This window comes from Peromyscus maniculatus, chromosome 2, assembly GCF_049852395.1.
Source record: "Peromyscus maniculatus bairdii isolate BWxNUB_F1_BW_parent chromosome 2, HU_Pman_BW_mat_3.1, whole genome shotgun sequence".
NCBI classification, from domain to species: domain Eukaryota; kingdom Metazoa; phylum Chordata; class Mammalia; order Rodentia; family Cricetidae; genus Peromyscus; species Peromyscus maniculatus.
Window position 1 is genome coordinate 158614183 of NC_134853.1, and position 14499 is coordinate 158628681.

Below are 14499 nucleotides of genomic sequence, written 5' to 3' on the forward strand. Positions count from 1 at the left end.
TCCTCCCCCTTCCTCCTCTTCCCCTCCAGCCTCCCCCTGCCCTTCTCTTGCTTCTTCACCTTTCTTTCTCTCTGCTCTTCTCCCTCTCCTGCTCTAGGTCTCTCCTCTCTCTTCTTTTCCCTCCTCACTCCCCCATTTTTCCTTTCCCTTTCTCTCCTCACCATTCTATCCCACTTCTTCATCTTCTGTCTTCTTCTCAGGCTGGTCCTGGGAGCCTGCACTTCCGAAGTTTCTCGAAATAAAAGGCAGGGCAGATGAAGCTGGGGAGTGGCCCAGGAGTGCCTCCTGCTGTCCTTGACGGGGGAAGGCTCCTGGTTTCCTTTTCCCCCTCCTGCCCTCTGCGACTGGCCTCTAGAGATCTGGTCGCTGCCAGCAGAGGGGCAGTCACTAGCTTGCCAGGAGAGGAAGAGTGGGTGCCCCCATCCAGTTGAGTGGGATGGGGGTGACTGTGTGTATGGGAATGTGCATGCTGACTGTGTGTGGCTGGGAGCATGTGTGTGCACAGGCGTACAAGAGCCCAGAGAGCAGAGCCAGGGTTGGTGCACACGTGCCTCCTCTGGGCTCCCTGCAGTCTAAACAAAAGACCAAGTGTCAGATGGCATGGGGCTGCTGGCTCTGGCCCCTTTAGATCCGTTCTCCAAGTTCAATTTGCACCAAGTCTGGGCGGTAATGGGCTGTAGACCTTGACCTTGCACAATTACCTTATCACTGCCGAGCATCTATGGCACCCGAGAAATATTTTCATTAAACAAACCAAAGCGGGGGTGGGGAGTGGAGGGTGGGGGGCAGTTAGCCCAGTACAGTCCGGCCTGCAGCTCTGAGATTAACCTGCAGCGTGGGACTGTGTGCCAGTCCAGGGAAGCCCCTAAGCCCGGGAATACTTTCCTTCAGCACCCCAGGCTTTTTAGGGGCCCCAGGAAGGATGAGAATAGGGACAGAAGGATCAAACACTACCTGTTCTCCACCTCAGACTGGACAGTTGCCAAGAGGAAGCTGATGGAATTGGGCTCCCTCGGCCCCTGGGGCTCCTGCTTCTTCCTGCTTCCAAAGTAGTTCACTGGAGAGGGAGGTGTCTTCCTCCACTGCTGTGGGCTGGAGCAAAGGTCTTGGAATCTCCTGGAAGCTCCACCGATGTACTGCTGTCTCTCAACTGCCCTTGTTGATGCTCAGTGTATTCTCACTGGGTGAATGAATGAATGAGTAAATAAATGATTTTCACATAAGCAGGCTGTCTGGGCTCAAGGAAAAGCTGAAGGACCTCAGCTCAAATCTTGCGGACTTAGTGATTTGCTTGGAGCCTTTGAACTTTCTTGTGTCCTCTGTGACCAGGTGGCACACCAGGAGGGTATGTGGCCATCTATGCATGGTGAACCCCAGACACAGCCTGCCAGCCCTGAGTTTGGTGGCTCGATTGGGTGAAAACACAGAGCCTGGTGCCCTGTGTATAGTTGGCACTCAATGCATGCTGGCTCCTGCTTGCTCTTTTCCGTGGCAGTGGGCGGCTTGGGTCCATCTGTACCTCTGCTGTGCTTGGGCTGAGCACATGAAGTACAGAGTAAATGATGCTCAATTGGTAGCCAAGCTGAATGATTGTGAGTTGCCCTGGACCTTTGGGATATGCATCCTCTGCTTTGAGTATGTAGAGCAAGCCTGTGACCTCTGAGCTGCCCTGTGTTGGGGGAAACGGTGTTCTACAATGAGGAAGCAGTCTAAGTTCTGACTCAAGGTAGTAGGAAAGGATTTTAACTTAAACTTCCCCTATCCCCAAGCCCGTGGCCTCAGTTTCCCCTTCATGTTGATACCCAATCTCAGGCACGGAGTGGACACTCCAAAGAGTGAGTGAATGAATAAATGAAAGAAGTTGAAGCATCTGATGATGACAGGATTTTATACCCTAGAGGCATGGTGGGGGTGGGGAAATTGAAGACCAGGAATTAGAGCTAGGAGGAAGGCTGGGGATGGACAACCTGGTCCAAGGCGTTTGTAGTTTCTGGAGCTCCAGCTTCCAGGGATACCAGAAGGGCTTCGGCTTGACTGGCAGGTGCACAGTGGAGGAAGGAGGCAGCCATCCTGGGCCTTTGGGGCTGCTGGTGCCTGGCCTTCATTGGAATGTGTGGGTGGAAGGGATGCATGGCTTATTTGTCTGGGTGAATTAGAAGCACAATTCCGGTCTCCCAGAGGGAGCCGTTGGTTCATATTTATACATTTGGTCTTACAGGTGTAAAATAGGGTTCCTTTATGCTTATATCGTAATTTTTCATTTGAATTTCAAGGCTTTATTCCCTTCCTTGGATTCAAGCCTTCCACCTGAACTCGATTCTCTCCATAACCATTAATTCCTTCATCACAGAAATGAATTCTATCTAATTTTCTATAGTGGCAGTTAGAGCAGATCAAAAAGTGCCCCGTCAGAGGCTCCTTCCACCACGGTGGCTGTCGGCTCCCCGCACCCCGCCCCCACCAAGGCTGAGGTTCGGAAACCAGGGCCTGGAATACTGAAAATGGACTTCTCTCTCACCCTAGACTCTTCCGGTTTGTGGGGGCACAGCTGTGCATGTTGGAGAAAGTGGTCCTTGCCTTCAGAAAGGCCTATTTTACATTCAAAAAGGCAGACAGTGAGCAACAGTAGCCTCACACTGGAGATGAAGAGACAAAGGCCCAGAGATGTGAAGTGCATTCCACAGAGTCACACAGCTTAGATGCTGGAGCATCTGGACTTAATTCTTTTTATTTTTAATAGCTCCCAGGGCTAGAGATGACTCAGCAGTTAAGAATGTGTGCTGCTCTTCCTTGCAAAGGGCCTGAGTTTGGTTCCCAACACAATTGGGTGGCTCATCTGTAACTCCAGCCCCAGGGATATGATGCCCTCTTCTGGCCTCTGTAGATATTGCACCCATGTGGCAGATACACCAACATGCACACATACACATGAAGAAAAATAAATTAAAAAAAAAAAAATTTGTGCCGGGCGGTGGTGGCGCACGCCTTTAATCCCAGCACTCGGGAGGCAGAGCCAGGCGGATCTCTGTGAGTTCGAGGCCAGCCTGGGCTACCAAGTGAGTTCCAGGAAAAGGCGCAAAGCTACACAGAGAAACCCTGTCTCGAAAAACCAAAAAAAAAAAAAAAAAATTGTGTGTGTGTGATTGTGGGCATGTATTTGTAGTGTTCACATATGCACATATATGCATATTTTCTACATGTGTGTGCATGCTAATAATTATGCATTGGTACAGGTGCATGAGCACATGCATTTGTTTATATGTGTGCATGCTGTATGCATGTATGTATAGCAGGATGACATGTGTGCATTAGTGTGAGTTCCTTGAGGTCCTAGACCTTGAATGCAATGGATGTCTGTTAAATAAATGGGTGAGTGTGACTGTGTGTGTGTGTGTGTGTGTGTGTGTGTGTGTGTGTGTGTGTGCTGCCCTCAGAGGCCAGAAGAGGGCATTCCATCTCCTAGAATTGTTTTTATAGATGGTTGTGAACAGCCCATCGTGGGTGCTGGGAACTGAACTTGGGTCCTTTGAAAGAGCAGCCAGTGCTCTTAACACATCTGAGTCATCTCTCCAGCCCTCTTCACACTCATCCCTTAACAGTTCTCACTTCCATACTGTGTGGTGTGAAGACTGCTCACCCCTTAACAGTTCTCATTTATATCCTGTGTGGTGTGAAGACTGCCCACCCCTTAACAGTTCTCACTTCCACACTGTGTGGTGTGAAGACTGCTCACCCCTTAACAGTTCTCATTTATATCCTGTGTGGTGTGAAGACTGCCCACCCCTTAACAGTTCTCACTTCCACACTGTGTGGTGTGAAGACTGCCCACCCCTTAACAGTTCTCATTTATATACTGTGTGGTGTGAAGACTGCTCACCCCTTAACAGTTCTCATTTATATCCTGTGTGGTGTGAAGACTACCCACCCCTTAACAGTTCTCACTTCCATACTGTGTGGTGTGAAGACTGCCCACCCCTTAACAGTTCTCACTTCCATACTGTGTGGTGTGAAGACCGCTCACCCCTTAACAGTTCTCACTTCCATACTGTGTAGTGTGAAGACTGCCCACCCCTTAACAGTTCTCACTTCCATACTGTGTGGTGTGAAGACTGCTCACCCCTTAACAGTTCTCACTTCCATACTGTGTGGTGTGAAGGGGACTCTCATCTCAGATGGTGCTGGCTCCACAGAGTGGTTCTCTGGTGCCTTAAAATAATTAGCTAAGCATTGAGCATGGAGAAAGGCTTGTGAATGGAGCAGACTAAGGGTAACCTTGGCCTCATGTCTTGGGAGTGTTCCCCAAAGGAAGTCCCTCAACTTTCCTCTCTCCCAAAGAACACACACAGCAGCCTCAGCATGTGGAGGCCTCGGGCCAGGCAGAGCAAGGCAACTCTAAGTTAGCCCGCTCCACACACCTGCCCTCAGTGGGAGCGTCACTTTCTGTCTTCCAGTCCAAGTAGTTCCCACATTCCAGCCACAGCAGAACCAGTTGGCTGGCATCAACTATTGTCACCAGGGGGCTGGAGTCATCCCTCTTTGGGGGTCACTGGGGCGTGATGACCTGTGACCTGTGACCCCAGCCTGCAGGGGTAGGAGCCCAGTGGGTTGGGGGTCATACTGGAATTCTGGAAGGACCTGATGCGCCATTTTCCAACTAGGACTTTTCATTATGTAGCAAATCAAAGAAACTGCCCCAGGCTGCAAGCTGGAGAGGTCCCAGGGCTGGTGGGATGGGAGGGTACAGGCTGATAGACAAGGGGCCCCCTGACTGGTGACCAAGTGGATCTCAGAGGAACAGAGAAACATATGAGGAAGGAAACTCTGTGAAAATAAGACAGAGATAATGTGGGGCCAGGGAGCTGGTTCAGTAAGAGTGCTTACTATGCAAGTGTGAGGACCTGAGTTCGAATCCCTAGCACTCATGTAAAAAAGTGTGTGTGAGTGTGTGTGTGTGTGAGTGTGTGAGTGTGTGTGTGTGTGTGTGTGTGTGTGTGTGTGTGTGTGTGTGTGTGTGTGTAACTCAGAATTAGAGGACAGAGACAGGCAGATCCCTGGGTCAAGGCAATAAGGCAGAAAGCAATGAAGAAAGACATGGTACCCTCTTCATAGATTCTTATGGGTGCATGCTCATATGCATGTCACACACACACACACACACACATACACACACACACACACACACTAAAATAAAACAAAAACAAAGAAAATGCCAAGCCAGAGAAGATACATTTAGAGTCTCTGCTTTAGAGGGCTGATATCTTTGCTATATAAAGAGATTTTGTAAATCAATAAGAATGATAAACAAATTCCTGGGCAAGGATATAGACAGGCAGTTTATGAAAGACGTACCTGAGGGCTTCATGGGTGTGAAAAAATGTCAATCTCACCCAATACCCAAGGAAAGGGAAGTGAGAGGAACGAGACGCCACACTCGCCCATCAAAGTGGCAGCCATGAAGGGGTGATGGTATCGGGGCTAAGGCCCTGGAAACTTTTAGTAAATTGATACCAGCTTGCTGAGGCGCAGTTTGGAAAGTCTGAGAAGCTATAGCAGTGCTTAGCGCCTTCCTTGGCATATCGTTCGTGGTGTCTGGGGTTGGTCACGCATGTGTGCCGAGACATAAAAACATCCCGACCTTCCCACAATGGGGACGAGGGATAGGACCCAAACTCGTAATGATAGGATACCGACAGATACAGCAGGAAACGTTCATCGCATGGAATGTTCTAGAAGCATTGGGCAGACCTGAAAGAAGATGTACAGTTGTGCTCCATGTATTTCTTCCTCTTCATCTTCGCTGCCATCTGTATATGGATTAGCTCCCGCCTTTCTCACAGCTTGTGAGGTACTAACAGCATTTCAGTTCTGCTGGAGAAGAAGGGGGGCATGGCGTCCCCTCCTTCAGCCCATCCCCCGTCCTCTTCTTCATCCTCTTTTTCCTCCTAACCCCAGCACTGCAAAATAGCAAAACAAAATAGCCAAGGATAACCCAATCCAACCCTGGTGTGTGAAAACCGCTCTGACGGCATCTGCCTCTGTTCCCGGTCCCCACCCCACCTGTGACCCCATGCCCTCTCCCGTTGCTCTTCTCTCAGGAGGCAAGAGGCCCCGCTGTGGTCTGCCCCTCTCACCAGCAAAGGTAACAAGCAGAGACCCTTTCGATCATTGCTGCAGCATGCCCACCAGGGCTGGAGCTCCCCAAGACCACCGTGTCTGCATGACTCTGTGCACGTGTGTGTTCCTGAGAACACAGGGGGCAGTGCACATGTGTGTGCACGAACGTGGAGGCCAGAGGTTGATGTCAGGTGTCCTCCTTGATCACCCCTCATCCCATTTTGGAGGGGACAGGGTCTCCCTCTGAACTTGGGGCTCACTAACTGGGCTAGATTGGCTGGCTGGTGAACCCCAAAAGATCCTCCTGTCTCCACGTCTCCGCTCCTGGAGTTTCAGGTGTGTGCTGATACTCCTGGTTTTTCACATGGGTTCTAGGGATCTGAACTCAGGTCCCCACGCTTTCAGAGAAGGCACTTTATGGACTGAACCATCTCCCAGTGCCTGCTTGATTTTTGAGTCCCAAGTCCAAAGCAACGCACCCTTCTGCTCCAGGTGAAGAAAGACACTCTCCCGTCTGAACCATCTACGTAGTGTTCAGGACATTGCTGATGAACCCTGAAGACCACCCTATTCCACCCCAACAGACCAGCAGCCTCTCAGTGTCTCCTGGGAGCCTGTGGGAAATGAAGCTTCTCAGACCCCACCCCTGTCCCCAACAGACCCCACCCTTACTCCAACAGACCCCACTTCATCCCAACAGACCCCACCTCAACAGACCCCACCCCAACAAACCCCACTCACTCCAACAGACTCCACCCCTACCCCCAACAGACCCCAACCCTACCCCCAACAGACCCCACTCTCACCTCAACAGACTCCACCCTACCCCAACAGACCCCACCCCAACAGACCTCCACCCCCAACAGATCCCCTACCCCAATAGACTTGCTGCTGAGTCAGAGCTCTGAAGAGTGGGAAGGCGGGCGGAGGCGGCAATCTCTGCTCCTCTAAGCCTTCTGAAAGACTCCAGGGCACATAACTAGTGAGTCACTGATGCTGAGGGACTAGTATACACAGAATTTGGGGTGTCTGAGGAGGATGTGGGCTTTTCCCATCTTCTCGAATACTCCCAGAGTAGCTGGCTCTGCTAAACTCATTTCTGAAATTGGGAAGCCAGGCTCTGGTAAATGAGTTAGTGTCTCCGCCAGCCCTCTGTCTCAGCACAGAGAGACAGCTGATTAATGGGAACAACTCCCCAAAGATCCCTCCACATACATTAAGCAAAGGAGTCTTGGAGAATTCTCAGTGGTGCTGGTGTCTGCAGAAGTTCCCTCCACAGCTCTCCTCTGGGAAGGGAGCATTATCTGTTTCTTTGTGACTTAGACATTGTCCTCAATTCTTTGTAAATGTTTGTTATTATTGATTTTTATTTTATGTGTATGAGTGTTTTGCCTGTGTGTATGTGAGTGCACCAAGTGTGTTTCTGGTGTCCTTGGAGGCCAGAAGAGAGCATTGGATCCCCAGGATCTAGGGTTACAGACAGTTGTGAGTTACAGATAGTTGTGAGCTGCTGGGAGGTGAGGGTGCTGGGAATTGAACTCAGGTCCTCTGCAAGAACAGACAGGGTTCTTAACCACTGAGCCATCTCTCCATCCATCGCCCTCCTCTTCCTCCTCCTCCTTCTTCATAAATGTATGTTTAAGTGTGAGTGTGTATGTACATGACTTATGCGTTGTGGTCAGAGGACAATCTCTGGTGCGTACTCTAGACTGGCAAGTCCTGGGGCTTCTGGGGATTGTCTGTCCCACCATAGACATGCTGGGGTTACAGCAGATGCACTGCCCCACCCAGCTTTGAGGGGGCTCTAGGATCTGACCTCAGGTCCTCATACAAGTGTGTTATCCACTGAGCCATATCCCCAGCCCATGTCTTCAATCTTTTGCCTCTCTCCCTATATTTGGCTCTGGGGTCATAGGCCTGGGCGCCCACTCCAGTTAACATAAATTACCAAAATGATCTTGTGCTTTTCCCCTTCCTTCCTTCCTTCCTTCCTTCCTTCCTTCCTTCCTTCCTTCCTTCCTTCCTTCCTTCCTCCCTCCCTCCCTCCCTCCCTCCCTCCCTCCCTCCCTTCCTTTTCTCCCACCCCTCCCTACCTCTCTTTTTTTTTTTTTGACAGGGTCTAACTGTGTAGCTTGGAATTCACTATGTAGACCAGGCTGACCTTGAACTCACAGAAATCTGACTGTCTCTGTCTCCTGAGATCTGGGACTAAAGGCATGCACCACCACTGCCCCACAGTAGGTTACTTTTTTTTTTTTTTTAAGATTTATTTATTTATTATGTATACAGTGTTCTGTCTGCACATATGCCTGCAGGAAGAGGGCACCAGATCTCATTACAGATGGTTGTGAGCCACCATGTGGTTGCTGGGAATTGAACTCAGTACCTCCGGAAGAACATCCAGTGCTCTTAACCTCTGAGCCGTCTCTCCAGCCCAGTAGGTTACTTCTTGCGCTGGTTTCCTTGTCCCTTGATTTAATTACAGAGTCGGGGGGGTCCTGATCTTGAATCCATGAATTGAAATCTGGAACTTCTATTGGGCTTTGCATATCCAGAGCAGTACTGTTGATTGTGAGAGATGGAAGCTGAGTTTCGTGTGTGCACTGACTCATTCTAGGGAAGGAAGCTGAGTCCTGTGTGAGTAACTGATTAGTGTGTGTGTGTGTGTGTGTGTGTGTGTGTGTGTGTGTGAGAGAGAGAGAGAGAGAGAGAGAGAGAGAGAGAGCAAGCCTGACTGTAAAGTTTGTGTGTCTGATAGCCTGTGCTCTGCTATGTGAGAGAGGGGGAGTGTTCGTGTGAGTACGAGTGAGCATGTTTGAGAGTCCGTGTAAGTGGGTGTCTGAGTGTGGGAGCCTGTTTGAGTGGATGTGTGTGCTGTGTTCCCCAGAGCTGTTCTGGTCCTTTTTGGGTTGCACTTTTTGACTCTTCTGTGCAGAGAGCAGCCACAGGATTGGGAGGCCTAAACCACCGGCAACTGCCCCCCCATCCCCTTCCCTTCCTGCTGTGAGAATCCCCACTGTGGATGCTGCTGCAAGGCAGGTGCAAGCTGAGAGCCTGTTCTTCTTTCTTTTCCTTTTTTTTTTCTTCTTCTTCCAAGACAGGGTTTCTCTGTGTAACAGCCCTGGCCATCCTGGAACTCGCTTTGTAGACCAGGCTGGCCTCAAACTGAGAGCCCTTAGAGAGGCTGTTCTTTGATATCCCCTGGGGTTTTCTTGGGAAGAAAAAGGTTGGGGGGGGGGGCTGGAGAGATGGGTCAGTGGTTAAGAGCACTGACTGCTCTTCCAGAGAACCTGGGTTCATTTCAGCACCCACATGGCAGCTCACAACTGTCTGTAACTCCAGTTCCAGAGGACCTAACACCCATGGCAAAACATGTGCATGTACACAAAAGAAAAATAAACAAAAAATGTTTTGGATTTAAAAAGCAACACTGGCCTGGAAAGATGGCTCAGCAGTTAAGAGCACTAGCTGCTCCTCCAGAGGCCATGGGTTCTGTTCACAGCATCTACATAGCTATTCACAACCATCTCAAGTGCTAGGGGAGCCAAGGCCCTCTTCTGGACTCCTCAGGCACTGCACACATATGGTGCACATACATACAGGGAGAACACCCATGTAGGTGAAAAAAGAATCCTTGAGAGAAAAACAGATTCATCCTTTGCAGTCAGGAGAATGAAGGAAAAGTATCTGAAGGCTGGGGATACGTGTGTGTGTGTGTGTGTGTGTGTGTGTGTGTGTGTGTGTGTGTGTGTGTGTGTGAATGTGCTCACAGCAGGCAGGAGGCCCTGAGTCCAACCCCATAAACTGGGCATGGTGGAGCATGACTGTAATCCCAGCATTCCAGAGGTGGATGCATGAGGAGCAAGAGCTCAAAAGGCATACTTGTTTCTGCAAAGAGTTCAAGGCCAGCTTGGGCTACATCTCTAAAGTAAATAATTAAATAATCACACAAAAAAGGACGAAGGGCCGGGCGGTGGTGGCACACGCCTTTAATCCCAGGACTCGGGAGGCAGGGGCAGGCGGATCTTTGTGAGTTCGAGGCCAGCCTGGTCTACAGAGCGAGATCCAAGAAGGGCGCAAAACTACACAGAGAAACCCTGTCTCGAAAAACAAAAACAAAAACAACAAAAAAGGGCTGGGCATGTGGTTGAATGCTTGCTTAGTATCTATGAGGCTCTAGATCAGTTCTCGGTGATGAGTAAGCAAGACAAGGCCAGGAGCCTGGGAAGGCCAGCTCCTTTTCATCCCATCTCTGCAATATTGGAATCCCATCTGTATCACAAACCCACCCAGAGCATGGAGCTGGGAGGATGGACTGGGGTCCTGGGGCTGCCTGGGACGCCGGTCAAAGGGATATTTTGTCTACACAAGAGTGTGCAGCTGGTTCAAAGCTTGGATTTTTGTTTTCTTTTCCTTCGCTTGGACTGGCCACTTTAACTTCATGAAGAAGCAATTTGAGACTGACTGGGGAAAAATAATATTTTCACTCAAGACCAGGGATCCAAATTGGCCAGTTAATAGGAGAGGGGCAGGGCTATCTTTGAAGGAGCTGGCCCCCGGGCAATCAGAGCCAAAGTCAGTTTTGGTCTCAATCCAAGCCAGGGAGAGAATGACGAAACAAGGGGACCCAGAGCTGCTCTTCCGGGGAGGAGTACTTAACAGGTGTGCTGGGTCACTGTTTACCCTGGGGGTGGGGGGGTGGGGTATGGCCTGGGCCACCCAGGTCTCAGCTGGGAGCAGTGAACAACGCAGCTGCTGTGTCCACTCGGAAGAATGCTGAAGCTCTGGATCACACTGTTTGCAAAAGTAAAATAAATCCTGTGGTGAGAATTAATGCAGCTTGCTTTTGGATGAGGTGATCTGGTTTGCTCATCCATGCTGGCTGGGGATGCTGCATTTTCTCATCAGTTAAAGGAAATTATGCCATGCTTTCAGGGGTCATCATGCAGATGAACTGGCCACTTCAGATCATATGTGAATCACTCTCACTGCCCAAGTGTGTGACGCTGATTACCCTGGTCTCGGAGGTTCCCTTCAATTCTCCAGCAAGTCTCAGCTCGTTACTCACTGAACACCTGGAACTGCCTCAGTTTCCCTGCCTGCTTGCTTTATATGGCTTTAAAAATGATGAAAGAATTCACAAGAGAAACTGTCCATCAGGTTAGGGGTTGGCTCAGTTGGGGAGATGGATCAGTTGGTAATGCACTTGTCACACAAGGACCTGAGTTCTGTCCTCAGAATCCATCTAATGCTGTCTGTGGTGGCATACATCCCTAATCCCAGTGCTGGAGAGGAGGAGCCCGGAGGATTTGGGGGACAGCTGAATCAGCAAGTTCCAGGTTCACATGCACACACCATGTGAAACTACATACATGTGCAAAAAAAAAAAAGGAAAGTCCTGAAGGCCTGTTGAGAGGAGAAAAGGAGAGAACAAGTGAACATGAGAATTGGATGAGAAAGAGTTAAAGTTAGAAACCTAGGTCTAGGGGCTGGAGAGATGGTTCAGTGGTTAAGGGCACTGACTGCTCTCCTGAAGGATCCAGGTTCAAATCCCAGCACCCACATGGCAGTTAGCAACTGTCCGTAACTCCAAGATCTGACACTCTCACACAGAAACCCAGGTCTGGACAGATGACTTACTAGTTAAGAGCACTTGCTGCTCTTGCAGACAACTCAGGTTCTATGCCCAGCACCTACATGGTGGCCCATGGTAATCTATGACTCCAGTCCAGAGGATCTGATGCTGTCTCTGGCCTCCTCAGGCACAAGGCATGCAGTTAAAACACTCATACACATAACATAATGAGATAAAGTTGTGCCCAGCTGCTTCCCTGGCATCTGCCCATTAGATGTGGACGCACCCCTGTAGCTCAGCTGTGAGACCCAGAAGTACACCTTGTTGTGAAGTCTGAGGACAAAGGGCAGGGCAATGTGACCCCAGGACACTGTGTCCCATCTGGGAAGTCACCAGCTCCTCTAATGACTCTGTTAGCTTTTCCTGTAGGATGCCATTTCCTTTGTGAACTCATTCCCTGAGTGCTGGGCTAAGTGTTTAGAGTATGGCCCACAAGCATTATGTCCTGGGGCTCCTAGTACATATATTAGAATCTTGATGATCCCATTTCACAGATGAGAAGATGAAAGGTCAGAGAGGTTAAGTCATTGGCTAAAGTTACTCCAGTGGCTTTAGCTGCTAGAGCCTGTGGTTCTTAGTGGGTCAGTTCCCTCCTCAGTGAGCAAAAATTTCCAGTGAGCAGCAAATATGTCGATGAATTTGCTGTCATACCTGGGGAGGGTTGGTCTGCAGGTGCCTGTTGGGTCGAGGCTGAATATCCTACCTGAGTCAGCAGCAATGCAGAAGTGGGAAGTCCATGCTCTGGACAGTGATCCAGAGAGGGTGGAATAGGCCTGGTGTTGTTGGGAACTGTGGAGAAGCTGAGAGGATGCTGGGAAAATGGTGTGCTGTGGTTTGGGTATGACTTAAGGATTTCTGTTGAAGTCCTCAGCTGGAAGGGTGCTTCCTAGCACAGCTGTGTTGAGAGGTGGTAGGTCCTTTAAGAGGCAGGGCCTAATGGAAGGCCATTAGTTCATGGGCTTTGCCCACTGCAGAGGTTCACGAGGGTTTCTCAGGACCTTGGTTAGTTCCTGCAAGAGCAGGCTGCTGGAAAATAATGAACCTGTCCTTGAATCTTCCAGGCCTCCTCTCTTGCCAAGTGCCTTCTCCCTGTCTCTTGGCTCCCATCAGATGCCCTGCCATGTCCCGATGTGGCCAGCCCCTACTCCATGCTCTTCAGTCTGCAGAATGTGAATTAAAGAAACCTCTTTTCTTCACAAAACACCACAAACTGGGGATCCTGTTACAGCAACAGAAACCAGACCAAGATCCGGTGCCTCCAGTGCCATGCTGGGTTTGGCAGCTGCATCCACTCCCTGTCCATCTCTCAGAGTAAAAGCCTGCAATATGCCCCAGCTCGTGGATGTCTGCCCTGGCACACAAAGTCTGCCGTGGATGGGAATCGGCGTGGGGCTTTAAGATTCGAGGCACACAGTTGTATTTATTTTAGGTTGATGAGAAGTTGGAAGATGAAGGTTTAATCCTAGACTCACAGAAGCATCGTGGGTGCTGATGCCTGGTCCCCAGAAGGGATTTGGAGTACAGTCCTGCAGACACCCAGGGCAGGACAGGTCACACCCCACCCCCACCAGCTTGTCTCCACCCCATCTTTTCCTCTTGTCTGCAGTAAGGATAAAACAGTGCTCCCCACCCCACCCCTGCAAGGCAGTGGGGAGGACTCTGAGAAGCTGTATGCTACAAAGCCTGAGCCTGAGTTCTTATTTTTGAGGCAGGGCTGCACGTAGTCTAGGCTATCATTAAGTCAACTTGTAGCTGAGGATGACCTTGAACTTCTGATCTCCCTGTCTCCCAAGTGTTGAGATTACACCCTTGGTTCATGTGGAATTGGGGGGTTGAACCCAGGGCCTTGTGCATGCTATTCAAGCACTCTACCTGCTAAGCCACACTTCCCAGCCCCACTGCTCAGTTCTTACATTCAGAGTTAGGAGGCCCCAGAGATGTCCAGTCCGGTCCATCACGATGGATGCAAATGAAGCCCAGAGCCCTATGCTGATGGAGGACTGAGCACTTGCCTCTGCTCACAGGAGGAGGAACAGATTAAAGAAAGAGCGAAAGCCCCAAGCTGGGCTGTGCCTGCAGAAGCCCTCTCCCCCTGAACCAATCTGTAATGAATGGCTTGTGGCCACGTCTCCTTGGCCTCTGGGGCAGACCTGCTAAACCTGTATGGGAAGCTGCCGTGGGCTGGGCTCCTTTGTCCCCTAGCTAAGGTAGGAGGAGGCGGGTTGATGGCACTTCCCCTCCTGGCCCAGCCCTTCCCTGCAGCCAGCCACCCTTGGCTGTCTAGGCTGTCATTTGTGGCCAGTGAAGGCTGTTCCAGGTGTGGTGTCCTGCCAAGGGGGTTGCGGGGAGACTCTGAGGCAGGGGGTGCACAGAAGACAGCAGCCAACTCTAGGCTGAGCAAGAGCATGGATCCTGTAGCCGGGCAGCCTCCTCTCCCTGTCTGAGGCCCCTGGGGCGATACCACCAAAGCCAGCCAGAGTTCTGGGAGCCAGGCGGGCGTCTCTGCCCTAGCTGCTGACTTTGGCAAAAAGGGAACCCTCCTCCTGCCTAAGAGAGATGGGGTTTGGAGTCAGGAGGAACGGGAGACAATCTAGTTACTAACGCACCGTGCAATACAGTAAATATTCTGCTGACGGCTCCGAGCCTAGAAAACAGCCCCGACCCTCCAATAATAACAATAAAGACAATAAAGGCAAGAGCCGGAACCTTCCAGAAGCCTCTTTCTTCTTTGGTAAAATGTTATGCACATA

The 14499-nt window shown here is 50.4% G+C and overlaps 1 long non-coding RNA gene across 1 annotated transcript; it reads right to left on the reverse strand.

Annotated features, from left to right (window-relative positions):
• Positions 1-347: 347 nt before the first annotated feature.
• Positions 348-13968, reverse strand: LOC143272037 (uncharacterized). Its single transcript, XR_013049420.1, has 3 exons — positions 13663-13968; positions 5746-5954; positions 348-1180 (listed from the first exon to the last, which is right to left on the reverse strand). It is a non-coding gene; the product is annotated as an uncharacterized LOC143272037 (long non-coding RNA).
• Positions 13969-14499: the final 531 nt, after the last annotated feature.